This window comes from Microtus pennsylvanicus, chromosome 1 (assembly GCF_037038515.1).
Source record: "Microtus pennsylvanicus isolate mMicPen1 chromosome 1, mMicPen1.hap1, whole genome shotgun sequence".
Lineage (NCBI taxonomy): Eukaryota > Metazoa > Chordata > Mammalia > Rodentia > Cricetidae > Microtus > Microtus pennsylvanicus.
This window is the reverse complement of record NC_134579.1, coordinates 104,385,222-104,405,880: the sequence shown is the minus strand read 5'-3', so window position 1 is coordinate 104,405,880 and position 20,659 is coordinate 104,385,222. Positions and strand designations below refer to the sequence as shown.

The following is a 20,659-nucleotide window of genomic DNA, read 5'->3' as shown; positions in this document are numbered from 1 at the left end:
GGGGAATCCTAGCTCCTCCTCCTCTTCCTCATTTTCTCTCGTCCTCTTTTTCTTCTTCCCCTTCTACTTTCTCTGCTTTCTTCTCCTCATCTCTAGCAAAACCTTGGGGCCTTTCTAGCCTTGGGACTCCAGTTCACTCCCAACCCCTGCCCTCTGATTCTCAGGAGATGGAATCAGATTCAGCTACATCAACAGTAACTCAAGACGTTCAGCTTTCAGAATGAGCTCCTGTGGGGATTTTATAGTTGTCATAGCCATGTGACCCAGTTTCCCCGATAAATCTCATGTAAATAGCCCAATGGATCGCATTTGAGAGCCCCAGGACACATGGTCGTCATTCTTTTGCTCATCACTGTGGCAGCAAAATACTTGACAGAAACAGCTCAATGAACGAAGGGCTTATTTTATTTCATGGCTGGGAGGGTTCAGCCCATCATAGCAAGAAAGTGAAGGCAGCTACAACAAGCAGCCTGTGACGGGGAAACCTTAGAATAGCTGGGCATCTCACGGTAGCTGACTGAAGCAGAGATTTCTGAGCAGAAGCAAGGCTGGGCCTGTATAACTCTCAGGGGTGCGCCCCTGTGACCCACCCAGATCTGACATCCATGCCTTCCTCTCCAAAGGCTGGGGACCAAGTACTTACAGACAAAAGTCTTGGTGGGGGATGTTTAACACTTGAAGCAGAGCATACATCTCCACAGAAAAGGCAATCTGTCTGCATCAGCAACAGCTCTCTGTCTTCTCAATTGAGGGGTTGCCCAGAGCAGATTGGCCTGTGGCAATGTCTGTGAAAGATTATCTTGATAGATGATTGATATAGTAGCACCCATCCCACTGTGAGCAATACCATCCCTAGGCAAGTAGGCCTGACCTTTATAAGGAAGCTAAGTAAACCTGAGTCAGTAAGCCAGAGAGTGAGCCAGTGAGTAGCCTTCCCTGTGGTTTCTACTCAAGTTCCTGGCCTGACTTCCCTCCATGAAGCACTTGGCCACAGAATGTAAGCCAAACCAAACCTTTTCTTCTCACATTGGTGTTGGTCATAGTGTTTTATTGCAGCTTACTAAAGTCGGTACTCACAAGCTACCTAACATTTTGCATCTCTTCTTTTTCTATTGATTCTGGCTGTCTTGGTAGCATCTTAAATAACCAATAGTGTTTTCTTTAAATAGTATTTCAGACATCGTGGGTAGAGGGATGGGAGTTGAAATTTCTGTGTTCTGACCTTGGTCTTGACCCAGAGTTGCTTTGTAGTTGGAACAGAAGGAAGTGGATGTCTTTTAATCAATTGTGAGGATCAATTCTACTATTTTAGATTTCCAAGGATGTAATGGCATGAAGTTTTTATACCCCAAGCTGAACTTTTCCTTGCATATTAAGTAAAATTAAGCAAAGTTGGAAATACATCAACCATACAAGGAACATAGACTATCAGTCATATAGAGGCCCCGATCCATTCAACATAGGGAATACATTTTTGTTATTGTTCACCCAAAGGTCCTATTATGTTGTATTAGTTCCTTGTCTGATTTTATTTGTGTTCACGGTGTAAGAAGGGAGATAGATCACCGTGGTGGGGAAGTTAGGGCAGAGGGAACTGATGGAGTTGGTCACACTGCCTGTGCAGTGGGTGGGGCCAGGCCACAGATGCTCAAGACCTTCCCCCAGTGACTCATTTCCTCTAAAGGTGGTTCTCATGACTCCTTTCGGGGGATGGGGGGGATGAAGATCCTTTCACAGGGGTCACTTATCAAATATTCTGCAATCAGACATTTACATTGTGATTCCTAACAGCAAAATTATAGTTAGGAGATAGCAATGAAATAATTTTATGGTTGGGGGTCACCACAACATGAGACACTAAACTAAAGGGTCTCAGCATTAGGAAGGTTGAGAACTTCTGTCCTAAAGGCTCAAAAACTTTCAAAACAGCGTTATCAGCACCAAGGGCCAAGTGTTCAAAACCATGAACTGGGGAGGGGAGAGCACATTCTAACCATGACAAATGCAAAGGTACAATTAACTTGGAGATTTCATCCTAGAGATAAGCAAATACTTTCTGTCTGGTAGAACAGAAAACCCCCAAATTATGTTTTGATGCTCCATAGAACTTTAAAAGATTTTTTTTAGATCTAGCTTAAAAAAAAATTCCCATTGTAACATTTCCTTGAAAACTGATCTTTAAATGCCCAGCTCTTCAGACTTTCTTTGAACTAATCTTAACATGTCATTAAAGAATAAATTGAATAAGATCTTTGACACGTGTTCATTTTATATTTACATGAGAGTCGAGATATTATCTTTCAGAAAATTATGATTTCTGTAGGCTTCCCTACAGCAATGCCCCAGTTGGATGAACCTGACAGATTCGGTTCAACTACATTGTTTGAAAAACGCATTTGGAGCTGGGAAGACTGTGCAGTTAGCAAAGTCTTTTTCAGGGCAAGCATAAGAACCTTAGTTTGGCTAGGTTGTCCCTGCTCTTTGTCGCCCTTGCAGGGGCTGCGGTATTGAGAATGAGCGGGGACAAGAATCCGGCCAGCAAGCCCACGCCAGTGCAGGACGTACAGGGCGCTGGGCGCTGGGTATCTCTGCACCAACGTTTTGTGGCAGACAGCAAAGACAAGGAAGCAGAAGTCGTCTTCATCGGGGACTCCTTGGTCCAGCTAATGCACCAGTGTGAGATCTGGCGGGAGCTCTTCTCTCCTCTGCACGCACTTAACTTTGGCATTGGTGGGGATAGCACACAGCATGTACTCTGGCGGCTGGAGAATGGGGAGCTGGAACACATCCGGCCCAAGATCGTGGTGGTCTGGGTGGGCACCAACAACCACAGCCACACAGCAGAGCAGGTGACAGGTGGCATCAAAGCCATTGTACAACTTGTGAACAAGCTGCAGCCCCAGGCGCGGGTGGTTGTGCTGGGCTTGCTTTCAAGGGGCCAGCACCCCAACCCACTTCGGGAGAAAAACCGACAGGTAAACGAGCTGGTTCGGGCAGCATTAGCCGGACACCCCCGAGCCCACTTCTTAGATGCAGACCCCGGCTTTGTACATTCTGACGGCACCATAAGCCACCATGACATGTATGATTACCTACATCTGAGCCGCTTGGGGTACACACCTGTTTGTCGGGCCCTGCACTCCTTGCTTCTTCGTCTCCTGGCCCAAGACCAGGGCCAAGGCATCCCTCTACCAGAGACCACACCCTAAGCGTCTTCTCTTTCCATGGCATTAAAGTCTCCTCCTCCTGCTTGTTAAAAAAAAAAAAAAGAACCTTAGTTTGATCCCCAGAGCCAACGTTAAAAACCCAGCTTCCAGCCTAGGGAAGGGAGAGACAGGTAAATCCCTGAGACTTCGTGGCCAGCAAGCCTAGTCTATTTGTTGAGCTCCAGGTTCAGCGAAGGACCCTGCCTCTGAAAACAAAGTGGATGTCTCTTTGGTGGCCTTCTGTGAGTGTATGAGAGAGATCCATGCTCAGCTGGGTGAGACAAGGATTTCATTTTATCAGCCTGTTTAATTGCTTATATGTATGAGTGTTTGTAAGCAAAAATCAATTAAGAGCTTGCTGGAAGAAGAAACCTTTGAGATCTGACCAAGAGAACCTCTCAGTTTGCTTACAGGATTGTTGTTATACTGGGAATAACTGGGAGCATGGTAGGAAAGTGCTCTATCAGTGAAATTTCGTGTTCCTAGCCCCTCCCTGGGGGATTCTAGGCAGGGGCTCTACCACTGAGCCACACCCCAGCCCCTCACTGGGGGATTCTAGACAGGGGCTCTACCACTGAGCTATACCCCAGCCCCTCACTGGGAGATTCTAGGCTGGTGCTCTACCACTGAGCTACATTATTTAGAAGGTCAAATTATAGTCTCTGATTTTGTTTCATTTTGTTTTAGAGGCAGAGTTTTACCCTGTAATCCTGGCCATCTCAGAACTCAGTATGTAGCCCTGGTTAGCCTTGAACTTGCTGTCTTCCAGCCACTGTTTCCCGAGTTCTGGATTAGAGGTGGGTGCCACCATGCCTAGGTATGTTGGGTTTTTTGATTTTATTTGTTAGAGTCATGGTTTCCATCTCTAGCCCAGGTTCACCTGAAATTCACTGCGTAGTCTGGGCTGGTATCAAACTCATGGCAATCCCCCTGCTTCGGTCTCTCAAGTTCTGACGTTACAGATGCCGGGTCGCCATACCCAACCAGTCAATTGATTTGACAAAGATGACAACATCTAGCCTGCTCTCTTAACATTTTATGTTTATTTATTGTGTGCGAGTGTGCATACTTATGCTGGTAGGGGCATGCGTGCCACACTGGATGTGTGCGGTCAGAGGACACCCTGAGACATCAGCTGTCTCATTTCATCCCGTGGGTCTTGGAGACCAAAGTCAGGCCACCAGTGTTGGCGGAAAGTGCTCTCATCTTCCAGACCGTCTTGCTGGTGAACATAATCCTTTAAACACTTGCTGCAGCAATTGGATTATCCCAAGCAAGAGAATGAATCTTAATTCGCACCTCATAACATATACTGAAATAGAACCTAGGAACTAAACAGTAAGACCAAGCTAGAAAACTTCCGGGAGAAAAACAGGAGAAAACCCTTTTCATCCTGAGTGAAACATAAGAGCAAAACTGCAATCCTTAAAAGATTAAAATAAATAAATAAATAAAAGATCAACGGTGCTTTTGCAGAAGTGAAAACTTTTACGTTTAGAAGACACTGTTCAAAGAATGAAATGACGAACTACAGATTGGTACTAAGCTCTCTGAAACGTGTATCTAAAGATGCCAGGATGCCCACCCCTCAAGGCCTAACCAGAAGAAAAACATCTTAATTAAAAGGCAATATATTACAGAGGTCCAGGAAAACGGCACAGTTGGTAAAAAATGATGGTCATGCAAGCGTGAGGACCTGAGTTCGAGTCCCTAGAGCCCACATAAAAACACCAATTTAGGATCCCAGCAATAGGGCTGTGGACATCTCTGGACATCTGTGGGCTTCTCTGGCCACTCACACTAGCCCAGTAGATGAGCTTTGGGCCAGTGAGAGACCTTGTGTCAAAAAAACAGACAAACGGGCTGGAGAGATGGTCAAGCGGTTAAGAACACTGAATGCTCTGCCTGCCACAGGACCCAAGTTCAATTCCCAGCGCCCTCATGACAGCTCACAACTGTGTGTTACTCCAGTTTCAGAGGATCCGGCCCCCTCATACAGACATACACTCAGGCAAAACACCAATGCACATAAAATATAAAGAATCATTAAAACATTAACCCAGACAACCAAGCAAACAAATTCATGTCAGAGAACAACTGAAGAGCAACACTCAAAGCTTTCCTCTGACCTCAACATACAAATATACAATACCTGTATGTGCACCTGCACACACGTGAGCACACACACACACACACACACACACACACACAGTCATAAAAAGACGTTAACAAACTTTTTTTCCAAGAAGATGTCTAGTGGTCAAATAGGAAATAATTATTGGGGTATTTAATCTTGGTTGCTCCCATAGTAGGAAGTCATTTCTAGACCAGTAGTTCTCAACCTTCCTAATGCTGGGACCCTTTAATACAGTTCCTCATGTTGGGGTGACCCTCTCCCCGACCATAAAATTATTTTCATTGCTACTCCATAACTGTAATTTTGTTACGAATCATAATATAATTATTTTTGAAGACAGAAGTTTGCTGAAGGGGTCGCGACCCACAGGTTGAGGACCTCTGCTCTAGGGGCTGTCTTTACTTCCTGCTGGTGAGGGCATCTACTCTGATGCCTCTGTTCACATCCTTCACCAACATCAGAAGGCAGCTTCTTCAGCTTTCCCACCACATGTACTGTGGCTCTTGAGAAGTCCTCCAGGTCTTCAGCACAAGGTTGAAATTCCAGAATCATCTAGCTTTGGGGACTGAGCAGCTACTTGGTTTTGAACTTCTCAGTATGAAGACAGTCATTGCTGGATTTCCTAGCCCCTATTGTATACGTCAATCTAGTATATCCCCTCTGATATATATATATATATATATATATATATATATATATATATATATATATATATAGCTATCAGATAGAACTGATAGAATGTGTGTACACACACACACACACACACACATTCTATCAGCTCTGCTTCTCTAGGGAACTCTACCAAATGAAATAATTCATGCTAACTAAAAGCATTGTACGGTGCTTGCCTAGAATATCTCAGTGAGGAACTAGGGGTGTTGCTCAGTGGTGGAGCATCTGCCTAGAATCCCTCAGTAAGGTGTAAAAGGTACGACTTGGCAATTCAGCACCTGCCTAGACTCTCCTAGTAAGAGGAACGTGCATGATTCAGTGGTAAATCCCCAGTTAGGCACAGGGACTGTGGCTTCATGGTAAAGTACTATGTAGCACACATAATGGCCCTAGTTCCAGTAGCCAGTACCGCCAAACAAGCGTTTCTATTATTTCTCTTTACAAAGACACAGATGCTGTGAGCCCTTTGTCTTTTTCCCTTTGTCTTGCTGTGTCTATGAATTAATTCAACATAGTCGTAGGGATTGCATGGGAAAGTATTTAGTCAAATCTAAAGGGATGTTCAGGCTGCTCTCATTCAAGTTCCTACAGCTGACACGTTATTGGTTTAAATATTTCAAAACCTGAACACTTCCTGGGAATGCCCTGGAGATTGGTTCTTCTCTTCCCCACCTACAATATGTCCTTATGCTGGGAGCAAAAAGCGATCCAACCTTCATAAATAGTTCACACTACTCCAATATGGAATTTCTTTCTCTATTCTGAGATTATTGATTACTGCAATAAATGAGCCGCCGTCATTCAGTTTCATAATAAAATAGGTTTCTGCTTTGTTCTGATGCTTGCCTGGAGGTTCTACGGGCTGGAATTCGTCTTCAACAGGAAGGTCAGCCTTACAGTTTCATTGAAAGAATCGGACAGCAGAGGAGAAAAATTAATACGTTTGCCCCCTGCCCCCACTCATTGCTGGGCTCCTGCCCAACAAGAGATAGGCCAATCAGAGAACAGCATAAGAAAAAAATTATGTTCTCTTTATAAGAATGGACAGAATCTGACATAATCATTAAAATTAACCACAGTTAAAGACAGACATCACATGTTTTCTTTCATGTGCTGGTATATATGTATAGACATGTAGGTGGATAACTATGTACATATGAAGTAGAGAGGAGACTGGAATGAAGAAAGGGGCTAACGGGTGAAGATGGAGAAGATAAGACAGAAATGAAAGGGCATAGGGAATGTGACAGTCAATCATCATTTCAAACTCGGCTCTGTGTCACCTGAAGTCTCACCACTGGGTTTGTCTGTGAGCGGGTTTCCAAAGAGATTTAACTGAGGTGGGACGAGCCACCCTGAACGTGGGCAGCCCCATCCCATGGGCGGTGGACTCAATTGAAGCCTACACGAGAAAGTGAGCTGCACGCCAGTGTCCCTCTCTCTCTGCTTCCCGATGGAAGATGTCATGTGACCAGCCTCCTCCTGCTGCTGCCACATCTTCCCTGGCATGGTTACTGTGCCCTTAAACTGTGAGCCAAACTTCCTCAAGTTTCTTTTTTTTGGGTGTATTGGGGCGTATTGTCAGCACCACAAGGAAAATAACAAATATAGCTCCGCCAGACCTGCTTATAAAGATCAAAAACTATTGCTTTCATGTGTATGTGTGTGTGGTGTTCATGTGTATCTATGTGTGAGCATCTAAACATGTTAAGCATGCAGAAGCCAGAGGCCGGCATCGATTGTGCTCCTTGTTCTTTACCAGGGCAGTGTCTCTTGGCTGGATATGAAGTCTGCCAATCCTCAATCTGGCCCCTTTCCTACGGATCCTCAGTCTTTTCCTCTTTAATGCTAGGATTACAGACAGTCACCACACTTTCCCACGTTTTACACAGGAGTCAGAGACCCTAACACTGGTTCTCATGCATGCATGGCAAGCGCTTTATCTAGTGAGCCCGCCGCAAGGCTCCTGAAAATTAAGTTATTAAAGCGAATTGACTCCCGTCGGATTCAAACAGAAGCCATTTGGCTTAAGAGCTTACCTTACCCATTTGGTGGGCTGTTTCTGTAGCAGTAGACCCTCACTGGCCTGTAAGTTAATTTCCCACAGATTTGGCCCCCGTGTTTTCCCCCAAATTGGCATCATATGTCTATGCGCTGGGCTTGCACATGCAGTGGTGGTTTGCAGAGGCTTTCAGCACACAGCCTGCGCTAAGTGTCCGTTCGTTATCCAGTGTGACCTAGTCATTTTCCAGAGACGGTAACCAGGCCCCAGAAAGACCAGCGGACTTGTCACAGGGACATTGAGGATGTCACAAAGGAGACCACATAGGGCTCAGGGCAGCAAATGCTGAGAACCTCCAGCCAATTGTCTGTCTTGGAAGCTCCCTTGTCTCGGGGAAGAAAATATCCTTTGATGCAACCACAATGCAGCCACAAGCGGCTCAAAATATTCCCTATTCTGGCAACAAATAACTCACAGTGTCATTACCTGTCTGATGCCTTTTGAAGCGGCACTGCTCCCGAGAGTGCTCTGTCACTGGCATGACAGCCCCTCATGTAGTACAGTTCCCAGAAGGTGACATTTGGCTTTAGTGCTTTAAAAGGCGCAAGACGGATCATAGAGAGTGCCGGTACATTCCAGAAAGCAGAAAGCTTGCATTAGATCATCCAGTGGGCAAAGAGGGGGAAGTGCCTGATAATATTTATTTACGCTGTTCATTGAAATCTCTCTCTGTTGTGGCTTAGTGAAGAAAAGAGTTTTATAAGGGCCAGGGACACAGCGCGGTTGATGAAGGGCTTGCCATGCAAGCAGGAAGGTGTAAGTTCGGTACCCAGACCCACATTTAAAACAAAACAAAAAGCTAGGCACAGTGGCCTGTAATCCCGGTGCTGGGGAGATTGGTTCCAGGTAAAACTGAGTGACCCTGTCACTGAAAACAAGGAAGAGCACAGGCTCACATCCCTGTGCCCGACCCCAGCTTTCCTAACTCTGAACTTCTCTTCCCGTACAGAAGTCAGTCTTTTCTGTAAAGATCTAGAGTGCGAGGGTTTTCATTCTCTGCAGGCTGTGCAATCTGTGCGGCTACCTACTCAGTTTTGTCTTCCTAGCACTAAACAGACGCAGATAATATGGGAAGAGATAAGCATAGCCTTGCTCCGGTACAACAAAGACTGGCATCAGACCAGACTGGGCATGCAAGGCTGTTGTGTGAGTTGCTTTTGAGTGGTTGTTGAGCGAAATAGAAGACAGAAGCAGCTTTTGTGGGCTATGCGTGAAGCTCCGTCGTTCAGTATGCTTCCCGGCATGCCCAGAGCTCTGGGTTCCATCCTCAGGACCACACAGAAGCATGTGTATTCATGCATCCCTGTAATCTGGGTACCGAGGAGGCAGAAACAGGAAGATTCCTAGGATTTGCTGGCTGGTCACTTTAGCCTGCTTGGCCAATGAGAGAACTCATTTAAAGTAAATAAGGTGCATTACCCCTGAGGAATGACCCCGAGGTTGTGCACACACACACACACACACACACACACACACACACACCATCTGATTGAGAGGTCTCTATATGACAAGCAACGTCCATCGCTTTAACATATAAACCGGAAGATTTACATCGAATGCCCATCTACATCTCGCTAGCCACGTGAACTTGGAAGTGACACCTCGTCTCTCTGAGCTTCAAGAGCTTTGGCTCCGAGGAGCAACATGAATTCTTCCTGCCAACGATTGCTGTAAAGATTAAACGGGATCGGTATCAAAGCTCCATGGTAAGACCTACTTTTTAATGTATAAATACATAGCAAAGTGCTTTTTCTTTTAATATAAACTGAATTCTCAAAGAGATTAAATCTGAAGGGGGTTTAATCCTTCCAGCAGTGGGCACCGCTCTTGAAGTCGTAATCCACCGTGGAAACGGGGGATCATTTAGACATTGCAAGAGTCTCAAAGGTCTGAGAATGGATTTTCTCAGATGTCTCCAAGGCCAGAATTTTAATAAAATGTACATTCAGCGTAAATTATATTACTCGAATGAAAATTTGCTTCCTGGTACAAACAGAGACGACTGGGAGATGAGAGCCAAGCAGGGCTGTATTATTTTCAGCCCGATCTGTGCTTTCCTGGGAGGAAGACAGATAAGGTGAGGTCACCCCCTCATCTCCAGCGATTCTTAGAATGCTTATTCAATAAAATGTTGTGTGTGTGGGGGGGGGGGGAGGGTGCCTGTGCAGCCGGATCCCGGATCCCGTATCGTGCTGAAGGGTGAGAACATTCATACTCCCTCATTGTTATCAAGAGCCCAATTTTAATTTGTTTGCTATTTCTGTTGATGCCAAGGCCTGGTTAATCTATCCATTGAAAGTCCTTAAGAATATTAACAGCGAATCCTCACAGAATTGCTGCAGGGTTTTTTAAATGTTTGTGAATTACCCTGACAGGCTTTTAGTTTTAACTCACATTAAGTAGATTTCATTATTAACAAGAATACGAGCAAATTAAAATGAGGCCATTAACATTGTAAACACGACGCTTTTTTTTAAGCACGTTTGAAAAAAGAAAAGTTGGGATAATGCATTTTTGCAAAATAAACCTGGCAAAAATAGAGAGGAAAGAAACCAAAGTTAGCCACAGGAACACGGACAAGATGCTTAAGAGCAGGTATAAAGAAATATTACCTAAACAAAAGGGGATTGAATGAAAACTTGGAGCCTGAATTTTGATTTTTGGCCAATTTTTCACAAATCAACTTGCTATCGGGTAATTTATTATATGGCCAATAAAATGTGAATAAAATTTGTTAATCAAAAATTTAAAGATTTATTAGAAATACCAAAAATGTGTGGATCCTCTTTTTCCCCCTCTGGTGCTGGTGCTGGAGCTGAGGGGTCTTAGGTATGGCAGGTGTAGTAATTATTTGTTACTCTCACAAAACGTCTCATGGAAGCAATTTACAGCAAGACGGGTAGATTCGGGCTCACAGTTAAAAGGGTACAGTCTATTATGATGGGGAAGCAGGGTGGCTGGGACAGTTCAGTCCATGGTCTCTGGAGCTTACCGTGGTTGGTTGCATCATGGGGGATCAGAAATCACAGCGCTCAGGTGGGAATTGGGATTGTGTATCACCTTTAAGACCCTAAGACCCACCCACCGACCAAGGTCAAAGGCTCCATAACGTCCCTAAAGAGCATCACCTTCTTGGGACTAGATATTCAAACAAGAGTCTTCAAGGGACATTGTGCATTCAAAAGAGACTAGAGAGTGAGCTAACTGCTAACAGCTAGGCTCTATTCCCAGCGCACCTCAAATATATCAACAGTGTCCCCTCTCTAGACACTAACTGGGTATCTTATGATTTACTTCAGGTCTCCCATCCAAGCACGAACCAGGCTGTTCCCTGCTTAGCTGAGATCAACTGTGTTAATTTAATTCAATGCTTGCACTAATGACTTGGAATTGGGGATGACTTCACAAGTGAAGGGCTTCATGCCATAAACATGACTCCGGTCAGATCCTGTGTGTCCGGACCCATTACCACGTGACCCGCCTCTGCATGCTGCAGCTACTGTCCTTTCCCCAAAGTCATGGGTACCTGGGATACTCATGCTTAGGTTCCACTTGGCTATATACTAAAAGCATCCATAATCCCCACTCGGGTTGAGTAATTTGTGATAAGGGCTCACATGGGACTCAGGAAAACTCGGGAAATTCCAGGTTTGCTGGTTTATTATAAAGGGGATTAAAACAGATGCATATTAACAGACAGATGAAGAGGGGCATAGGCGAAGATTTTGGAAAGGGATGCAGAGTCTCCAGGCCTTCTAGGAGGTCACCACCTTCCTGGTACCTCATGGTACTCATTGTATTCTCTCTGAGACTCTTTATTTGGAGTTTTACCAGGGTTCCGTTACATAGACATTGTAGATTAAATCACTAGACACCGGTGACTAACTCAGCCTTTAGACTGTCTCCTTCTTGGAAGTCGGGGTCAAGACTCACAAATCTTTAATGACATGGCTGCTTCCTCTTTACATCCGCCTCATTTTCCAAGGGACGCCTCATTAGCATAAACGCTGGTCTGACTGCAAAGAAATTTATACCGAATAACAAAAAGTGGTCTTCTCATCGCTGTCGCTTGGGAGAGTCTGGGCCGGGAACTAAAGGAGAAGGCTAAATAGCCACTGCTTCTTAGGGGACATTCTCTAGGGCAGTATAAACCCTGGGACGGGGAACCCACGGCCTTGTGGGACAGAGAAAGCAATTGAGTGAAGGCGAAAGAGGTAGACGGATGAGAGAGAGGGTGACAATTGGGGGCACAGCTGTCAATTTTGGCTGTTAACTTGACACATCCTAGTATCACTTGGGAAGAGAGTTTCCATGAGAGACTGTCTATGTTGTATCAGCTTATGGTCATGTCTGTGGGGGATTAAGTTACTGATGCGGAAAGACTCCGCCTGAAAGTGGGTGGCACCCTCCCTTGAGTTGGAGTCTTGGACTGTATGAGAGTCAAGAAAGCTAGGTGGGGACCAGGCATGCATGCATGCATTTTTTTTCTCTGCCCTCAGATGACTCAGCGGTTAAGAGCACAAGTTGCTTTTACAGGGGAGCTGGGTTCTAATCCCAGAACTCACGTGGTAGCTTATGACCAAATGTAGCTCCAGTTCCAGAGGAAGTGGAGTTCCCTTCCTGCCTCCATCACCATCAGCTAAGTGCATAATATCCTTATACACATTCAGGCAAGGCACTCATACAGATCAAAGAAAAGTAAATACGACATTTCTCTCTGCTCTTGCCTGGGGTGTGACTAGCTGCTTCAAGTTAATGTCTTGATTTTCTCTCAGTAATGGACTGTAACCTGGAACTGTGAACAGAAATAAACCCATCTCCCCTAAGGTGCTCTTCGCTGAAATACTTTATCACTACACAAGAAATGAATCCAGAGTAGGAGGAGACGAGAGGTGGCCCCAAAGGTTAAGCAGATGGCGTGGAGTGTTGGCGTTTAGAAACCTGCACCTCAACATTCGGCATTTTGTCTTGCCAAATGCCTCAAACTAACTGCAAATTAACCACAGAGCCATCTCTCCAGTCCCAGAACTCACATTTTAAGCATCAGGTATCATGTTTTAGATCCAAAATGGCATCCTGGGCACTGGGGAGATGGCTCAGTTGGTAAAGCATTTGCCTTGAAGGCAAGCAGGTAGGATGTAGGACCTGAGGTCAATACACAGAACACATGTTAAAAAGACATAACCGGGTGTGATGACTGGCTCTTGTAATCCCAGTACTGGGGACGTGGAGACAGGTAGATCCCTGGGTCTTGCTAGAAGGCTAGCCTAGCCTGTTTAGTGAACTCCAGGCCAGTGAAAGAGGCCTTGTTCCAAAAACCAGCATTGAAGGTATTCCTGAGCAGTGGCAAGTGGTTATTCTCTGGCTTCCCCATGCACGCAAAGGAATAGGCTTCTGCATACCCATATGCATGCATTAGAAAGGGAGAGAGAGGAAACTATGGTCCAGCAGTTAAGAGCATCCGCTATTCTTCTAGAGGACCAGAGTCAGGTCCCTGCACCTATGCCCAGCGATCATAGTTGCTGTAACTCTAGCTCCGGGGGTGTGGGGGGGGCAGCATCCTCTTCTTGCTTTCACAAGCCTCTGTATGCACCCACACAGACCCACATAAAGTGCACTGGTGTGGACTATTAGTTGAAGATGTGTTACATTTGTCTATGCTGAGGAACGTTTGTTTAAGGGTGCAAAGATGTGGGGCATTCTTTCATCTTGAATTTGTTTAACTCTGTGAAGCTGTGTTACTTTGTCTAAAACACCTGGTGGTCTAATAAAGAGCAAAATGGTCAATAGGTAGATAGGAGAAAGAATAGGAGGTGCTGGTAGGCACAGAGAAGAAATAGGAGAAGAAAAGATTGAGGAGAAACAAGGGAAAGAAGGAAGAACACCAGGGGCCAGGCACCCAGCTACACAGAAAGTCACGGAGTAAGAAGAAAGGTATATAGAATAGAGGAAGATAAAAGTCTAGAGGCAAAAGGTAGACAGGGTAGTTTAAGTTAAGAAAAGCCAGCTAGAAACAAGTCAAACTAAGGCCAGGCATTCATAAGTAAGAATAAGTCTCCGTGTATTTATTTGAGATCTGGGTGGAGGGCTCTCAAAAGACCAAAGAGTTACAACAAAAAACAAAAACACCCAACTACAATGCACTTAATAAAAAATTTAAAAGTCTTTAAAAAAACATAAACAAAGAATATTCTGGATTTCCCAGGGGGACCATTTCCCTTTACAGTTCTTCTGTATGGTCATGAGGACGCAAACATCTAGTAGTTTTCAACTTTTCTATGTTTTCATTAGGATATTTTATAAAGTGAAGTCCTGGCCAGCTGGTCATGTCGGTGTCACCTCTGCATGTTTTACAGAACTATCTGGTCTCTCAACCAACTTTGTTAACACACTGACAGACAAGAGAGGCTACCAGGGTGTTGCTATGGGAACAGTTGTCTTAAAATCAGGAGTAGCAGGCTCTCTGTAAGGGGCTGTGGTAGGGAGGGCAGGGAAGAGATTTACCTCTTAATTCTTCCTCATTGGGAGGGGGGAGCAGTCTGCTCTTCTCTGCCAATTCAGAGCTAGGCGGACCTTACTGTGGCTCTCCAACAAGGATGATAGTATATGCGTGAGTTTTAGAACAGATTTGGGTCCAAATTCCTGTTTCACCCCACTGCCTGGGACTCTGTTGCTGCGTTCATCATGAAGCAACCATCACAATCATATTTACCTTCAGCAGCTGGTGTGGCTCTTTGAGGGGACATCTGTAACTTGTCTAAGGCGGTGTGAGAATCAGAAAGAATGAGACACTCCACAGAGCCACTGCACAGAGATGAGAGATTCTGCCTACCACAGTCTTGGTGGTTATTTCCAAAGCAACTTGGAGAAAGATCTCACATCCATTAGAGCCTGATAAGGGGCATGCACAGGACTGGGAAGCATGCCAGCCTCCAGGTGGCTCACTTTGAGTCAGATGCACCTGAGACTCCGCCACACCTGGTATAGCAATGTGGTTTGGACATCTCTGTGCTTGGCTGTTGTGAGTCAGTCCAAGTTGGACGTGCATTCTCTTTCTGATTTTGTGGGGGCGTTTCCTTGTGGAGACACAGCAAATGCCTATTCGCCTCAGTTAGGCACTGATGACAAACCAAAGAAATGGTTCCACCCAATTCTAGGTGAGTGAGCTGATGAGTTCACTGGAGGTGGTTTTTGACATCTGGAGCACCAAAAATGCCACTCCAGTATGACTGACATTTCACAAAAGCCACGTCCTTGGGGCTCCATGCACAGCTCGCAGGCAGCTCTACCAGAGAATCTTTCATACCAGCCGCAGTCATTGCTTATATAACTCTAGAGGGAAATCTTGTAAATCTTGTAAGATGCAGGACCTTCCTGGGATGTGTAACTTTCCTTGATTTCTTGAACCTTATTAGATTCTTCCTCCCCACCCCCCAAAGGGAGTGTCTCAATTCAAAGGAAAGTATTGTACAAACAGACCTCTTAGTTGAGATAAGAAGAAGCAGGTAGGAGTTAGCAATTGTCATGGTTTGGTTGTGAAAAATCTCCCACAGGCTTATGTGTGATTGGGTTGCATTTACTCTTTGGCTCTTTGGAGGTCCTGCCACCCAGCTCCCAAATAAATCACGTGGAGTCTTATTCTTTTCTATGAATGCCCGGCCTTACCTTGGCTTGTTTCTAGCCAGCTTTTCCTAAATTATCCTGTCTAATTTTTACCTCTGGGCTTTTAACCTTCTATATATCTTTCTTTACATCTTACTCTGTGACTGGCTGTGTAGCTGGTTGGCCGTCCCTGGAATCCTCCTCTCCTTCTTCTTTCTCCCCTTGATCCCTCTTTTCTCCTTCTGTTATTTTCTCCGCCTGCCACCTATCTCTGCATGGCTAATGGTCACACAGCTTCACAGAGTTAAACAAATGCCACATAAAAGAACGCAACACATCTTCGCGCCATTGAACAAACGTTCCACAGCATAAAGAAATGTAACACATCTTCAACTAATACTCCACAACACTTACGTGTCTGGGCACTTGGTTCCAGCTACCGGCTCTATTCTGAGAGGCTGTGAAACGGTGAAATCTGGCTGGTTTATTATTAGGCCACCGGGAGCAGGCCTTGAAGGACATCTCATCTTTGGCTCCAGTCTTGTTCTCTGCTTCCTAGTTGACTCCAATGAGAAACTAGCACAAATTTCCCTCCACTGTGGGCTGACCAATGGCAGCCACCATGCTGTCCCGCCACAGTGAACCGTACAATAGGAGACTGTGCACCAAAATAATCCTTCTCTTTATTATACTGCTTCAGTCAGTCATTTTGACATAGCAGTGTGAAAAGTCGCTAACACAGCAATGTGCACAGTACCGGCTGTCTATGTCTGTCTCACTCCAGTCATGCTGGGCAGCCTCTGCCTTCTCACTTAGATTTTACAGTGACCTGTGAGGGGAGGAGGAAGGCAGAAGGAGCCATGCCTGGGGGAAGCTGCCAGGAAGGCTGCGAGAATGCTCAGATGACCAACACTGGCTGTGTGATTTAAATAGGATCGTCTCCCGGAACTCTCCCCCGAGTTTAATGCTCGCGTCACATGTAAATGGTATTAAGAGGGTGGAAAACTGGTGGATCCCTGGGAAGTGATTATGTTTGGATAAGGGGGTTAGGGTGGGACTGCCAAGACCGAACCCCAGTGGCTCTGTAAGAAGAGGGCCAGAAGGTCACACAGGTACTTGATGACTCCTGGGAACCGTCTCAGGATTGCTCCATCAGAAAGTCCTCCCTGGACGTAAGTGATGTCAGTGCTGAGCCCCTGAATGTCCAAAGCTGGGAAAAATCAACCTCTTTAGAAAGTTAACTGTCTTGGGTATTTCTTGACAGCAACAGAAAGCTGATTGTTACAAATTGTATGTAGAAGCCCTATTGTGAAGGAAAAGGGGTCCACTTAGTTGGGGAGCCAAATCTACCACACAGGACTGAGAAAGTGGTTAAATTTGGATGAGAAGTGGAGGTATTGATCAGAAGGGAGTTTGGATAGGGGACAGGTAAGAGCAGGAGGATGGATGAGGAAGGTGGTTTTGGGGTCACTCTGCCATTGACGGACACGTCTCCTGTGTAGGCTGAGGTGCCACAGTTGCCGGAGATACCTGGCTTTAGCTCAGCCCTTAAGATGAACTCAATTAGAGCCAAGTGTGGTGTCACACACCTGTAACTCCAGCACTCAGGGGGTGGAAATAGCAGAATACTAGTTCAAGGTCAGCCTGGGTCGCACAGTGAGACCCTTTCAAAACAGAAACAAAAGGGGAAAAGCAAGGGCTGGGAATTCAGTTCAGTGGTACAGCCACTGCAAGGTTCTGGGTTTGATCGCCCACGGCCAAGTGATTAATTAAAACATTGAAAAGTGGCAGATAAAGTCGCCAGTAGCAGACTCCACATTCTTCCAAGACTCTCAAGGGGACATTGTCCATAAAGTTACTCAGATGCCTCTCTGTCATGTTGACTGCAGAAGACGTAGGACTCACCGGCCATGTTACCCACACTGAACACACACAGGCTGGGAGCTGTTAAGAGTTTGCTCTATGATTCGCTTTACATACGCTTTGATGTTTCTATTCAGGGTGGTCTCTCTTACCTACCCTAACTGTTGGTGTTGTGATTATAACTGTTGTTGTTATTATTTTGTGTGGCAACCTAGATTGAACCCAGGGGCTTCCCGTGCACTTGGGAAGTATTCTACCACTGAGCTACGACTCCAACCATTTACATTCTGACCTAGTTATCTTCTGATTGCTGTGTCAATAATGCCAAGCGCAAAAGCAACTACTTGGATTTACGGTTCTTGGGGGATGCAGTGCCACCAGGGTGCAACAGGCAGAGAAGGTACAGTGGCAGGAGCAGAGGCCGGCTGGTCACATCGTGTCTGTCCTTAGGAAGAAGGAGCAATGCACACATGGCTCTGCTCAGCTCCGATTCTTCAGTTCTACAGTCCAGGATCCCAAGCAGGGAATGGTGGACTGGTGTCTCCAGCCACGGGATGGGTCTTCCATCAACATAACTGAGACAATCCCCTCAGAGAAGCCCAGAGGCTCTTCTCTCAGATGGCCCTAGATTCTGTCAAGCTGACGATCAGCATAAACCACCACATGTGTGCTTTTAGCAATGAGTCACGGTGGTCCACGTCCACAGTCCTAGCCCTTGAGAGGATGTGTGTGTCGTTTACTTCCCCCCCCCCTGCTGTGCCAAAATACCAGACTGAAGCAGCTGAGTTATGGAGGTTTACAGGTTAAGAAGAGATGCAGACCATCATGGCAGGGCAGTCGTGTGCCAGAAGAACGAGGCAGCTCACCACTTTGCCTCCACAGGAAGCAAAGAGCAGACAGAACGTAGGACTAGTCTACAGAACTCCAAGTTCATTCACTCCTTCCTCCTGTCATCTTCAAACCCTACAGGTTCCACACCCTTCCCAAAAAGCTGGAGACCAAATATTTTAACACACGAGTCTATGAGAGGCGTTTCGTATCAACACTGAGGCTGGGCGATTGTGACTTCAAGGCCAAGTGGAAACTGTTAAACACAGTGCAGGCTCAGCTCTAATCCCACTGTCATTCTCACGCTGGAACATATGTCCTACATCAGAGTCAACAACGGAATGGGAGCTAGTCCTTGACCTCGTCTCTCAGTGCTCTGAGAACATTGGGGTCCAGATGCTCAGGCTCGAGAGGACTGAGAGTAGGCGTTCCCTTCTGTAACATGCCTGCATTTGGGACTAATTACCTAGAGGTCATGCACACATGCAGACTCTCTGCCGAACCACAAAGGAATCAAGAAGTCTCGACTAAGCAATGGTGCATTAATTTTCTCATCACTGAGGCTGGGGGACATGGCTCAGTTAGTAGGGTGTTTGCTTAGCATGGAGGAAGCTCTGGGTTCTGTGCTAAGTACTGTACTAAACAGACACAGGGAAGCACTTCCGTAATCTCAGCACTTGGGTGGCAGAGGGAGGAGCATCCGAAGGCCATTCTCAGCAACACAGGGAGTTTAAAGCCACCCTGGGAAACATGAGACACTATTAAAAATGAATGGGAATAAATAAGTACTCAGAAAAAAAGGATTTTTTTTTTAAAAACTGGTCCTTTTCTTGTTGCTGTGACTACATACATGACAGAAATAGCTTAAAAGAGAAAGGTTCATTTTGACTCAAGATCCAGAGTGTTCAATCCAATAGAGAGAGAAGCATGAATTGTATTAATTTCTTTCAGCAGTGGAAACTTCTGGTAGCTGGTCATATCATGGCAGTAGACAGGAAGAAGAGAGATCAGCCAGAAGTGGCTCTTGTGTGTTTATGGACTTCAAAAAAGAGAGGGGTACCCCTCTCTGCTAGCTAGTCCCTCACCTTTACATGCTTCACAACTATCCACTGGGAACAAAGTTTTCCAACATACGATGCTGTGAGGGACACTGAACATCCATCCATTCTTCCTGTCTCAGCCTCTCTCAAGTTCTAGGTTTCCAGACATGGACCGTAATTCCAGGCAAAGGAATCCTTGAGCATATCAGTGTTCACTTTAAACTTGTGTGTGTACATGTGTGCATTTGCGAGTATTTGTGTGGGTGTGGTGCACAGGCTGGAGGTCAAACCCAGGTTTCTCTATGTCTCTACCTTGGTTTTGGAGACAGTTTCTCCCTGGCCTCAAACTCCTCAGTTCATTCAGGCTGGGTGTCCAAAGAGCCCGGAGATGCTCTGCCTCCCCAGTGTTGCAATTATAATATTTGTTCTTGATTTTGTTTGTTTAGTTTAAACATGGGTTGTGAAGATTAATTTCAGTTCCTCATGCTTGCAAGGCGTCCAAGGTATCACCCCGGGTCTAATGTATACATTTGCCTGAGACAGATGACTGTATGAATGTATGTGCATGTTCTTGTGTATGGCGTGGGCATGTGTGTACCACAGCATGTGTATAGAGGGCAGAGGATAGCAGTAAGCTGTCAGTCCTTGCCCTCCCATCTTGTTCAAGACAGGGTCTCTTGATGCTTGCTGCTATGTAAGTCAGGCTAACTGGTCCATGAGTTTCCAGGGATTCTCCTGTCTCAGCTTCCCATCTACTGGTAGGGGATACTGGGATAGCAGAGGCTTGCCCAAATGTGTTCTGTGGATCAAATTCAAGTTCTCATGCTTGCGGAGCAATGACTCTATTAACTGAGCTAACCCTTCAGCCTCAATACCTTTTCTTAGTATATAATTTTACATAGGGATAGGGGCTTGGAACCTGTGACATAGCAGAATAATGTTTTTTTTAACTACTTCTAAATAAGAAAATTACTTAGTCTACTGTTAATTCATATATATATGAATATATATCTGAATATATATGAATTAAATGATATATATAAATATATATGAATTAAATGATAATTATTTAACATCTACACCTCTGGAAGTACTAAAGATGGCTTCCATTCATTGTCTTTACATTTTGGTAGATAGATGTCATACTACACTTTTCCTGTTAGAGCTTTGGTACCAAAGAAAAAGAAAAGCAAGCTAACTCATTCTCGGAGGCAGAGGATGAGGTCACTAAATGATTGCAATGTCTGGA

At 45.3% G+C, this 20,659-nt stretch overlaps 1 pseudogene; it reads left to right on the top strand.

Moving 5' to 3' along the window:
* The first annotated feature begins 2,468 nt into the window (after window positions 1-2,468).
* On the top strand, window positions 2,469-3,249 carry LOC142840708 (platelet-activating factor acetylhydrolase IB subunit alpha1 pseudogene; annotated as a pseudogene).
* The last annotated feature ends 17,410 nt before the right edge of the window (window positions 3,250-20,659 follow it).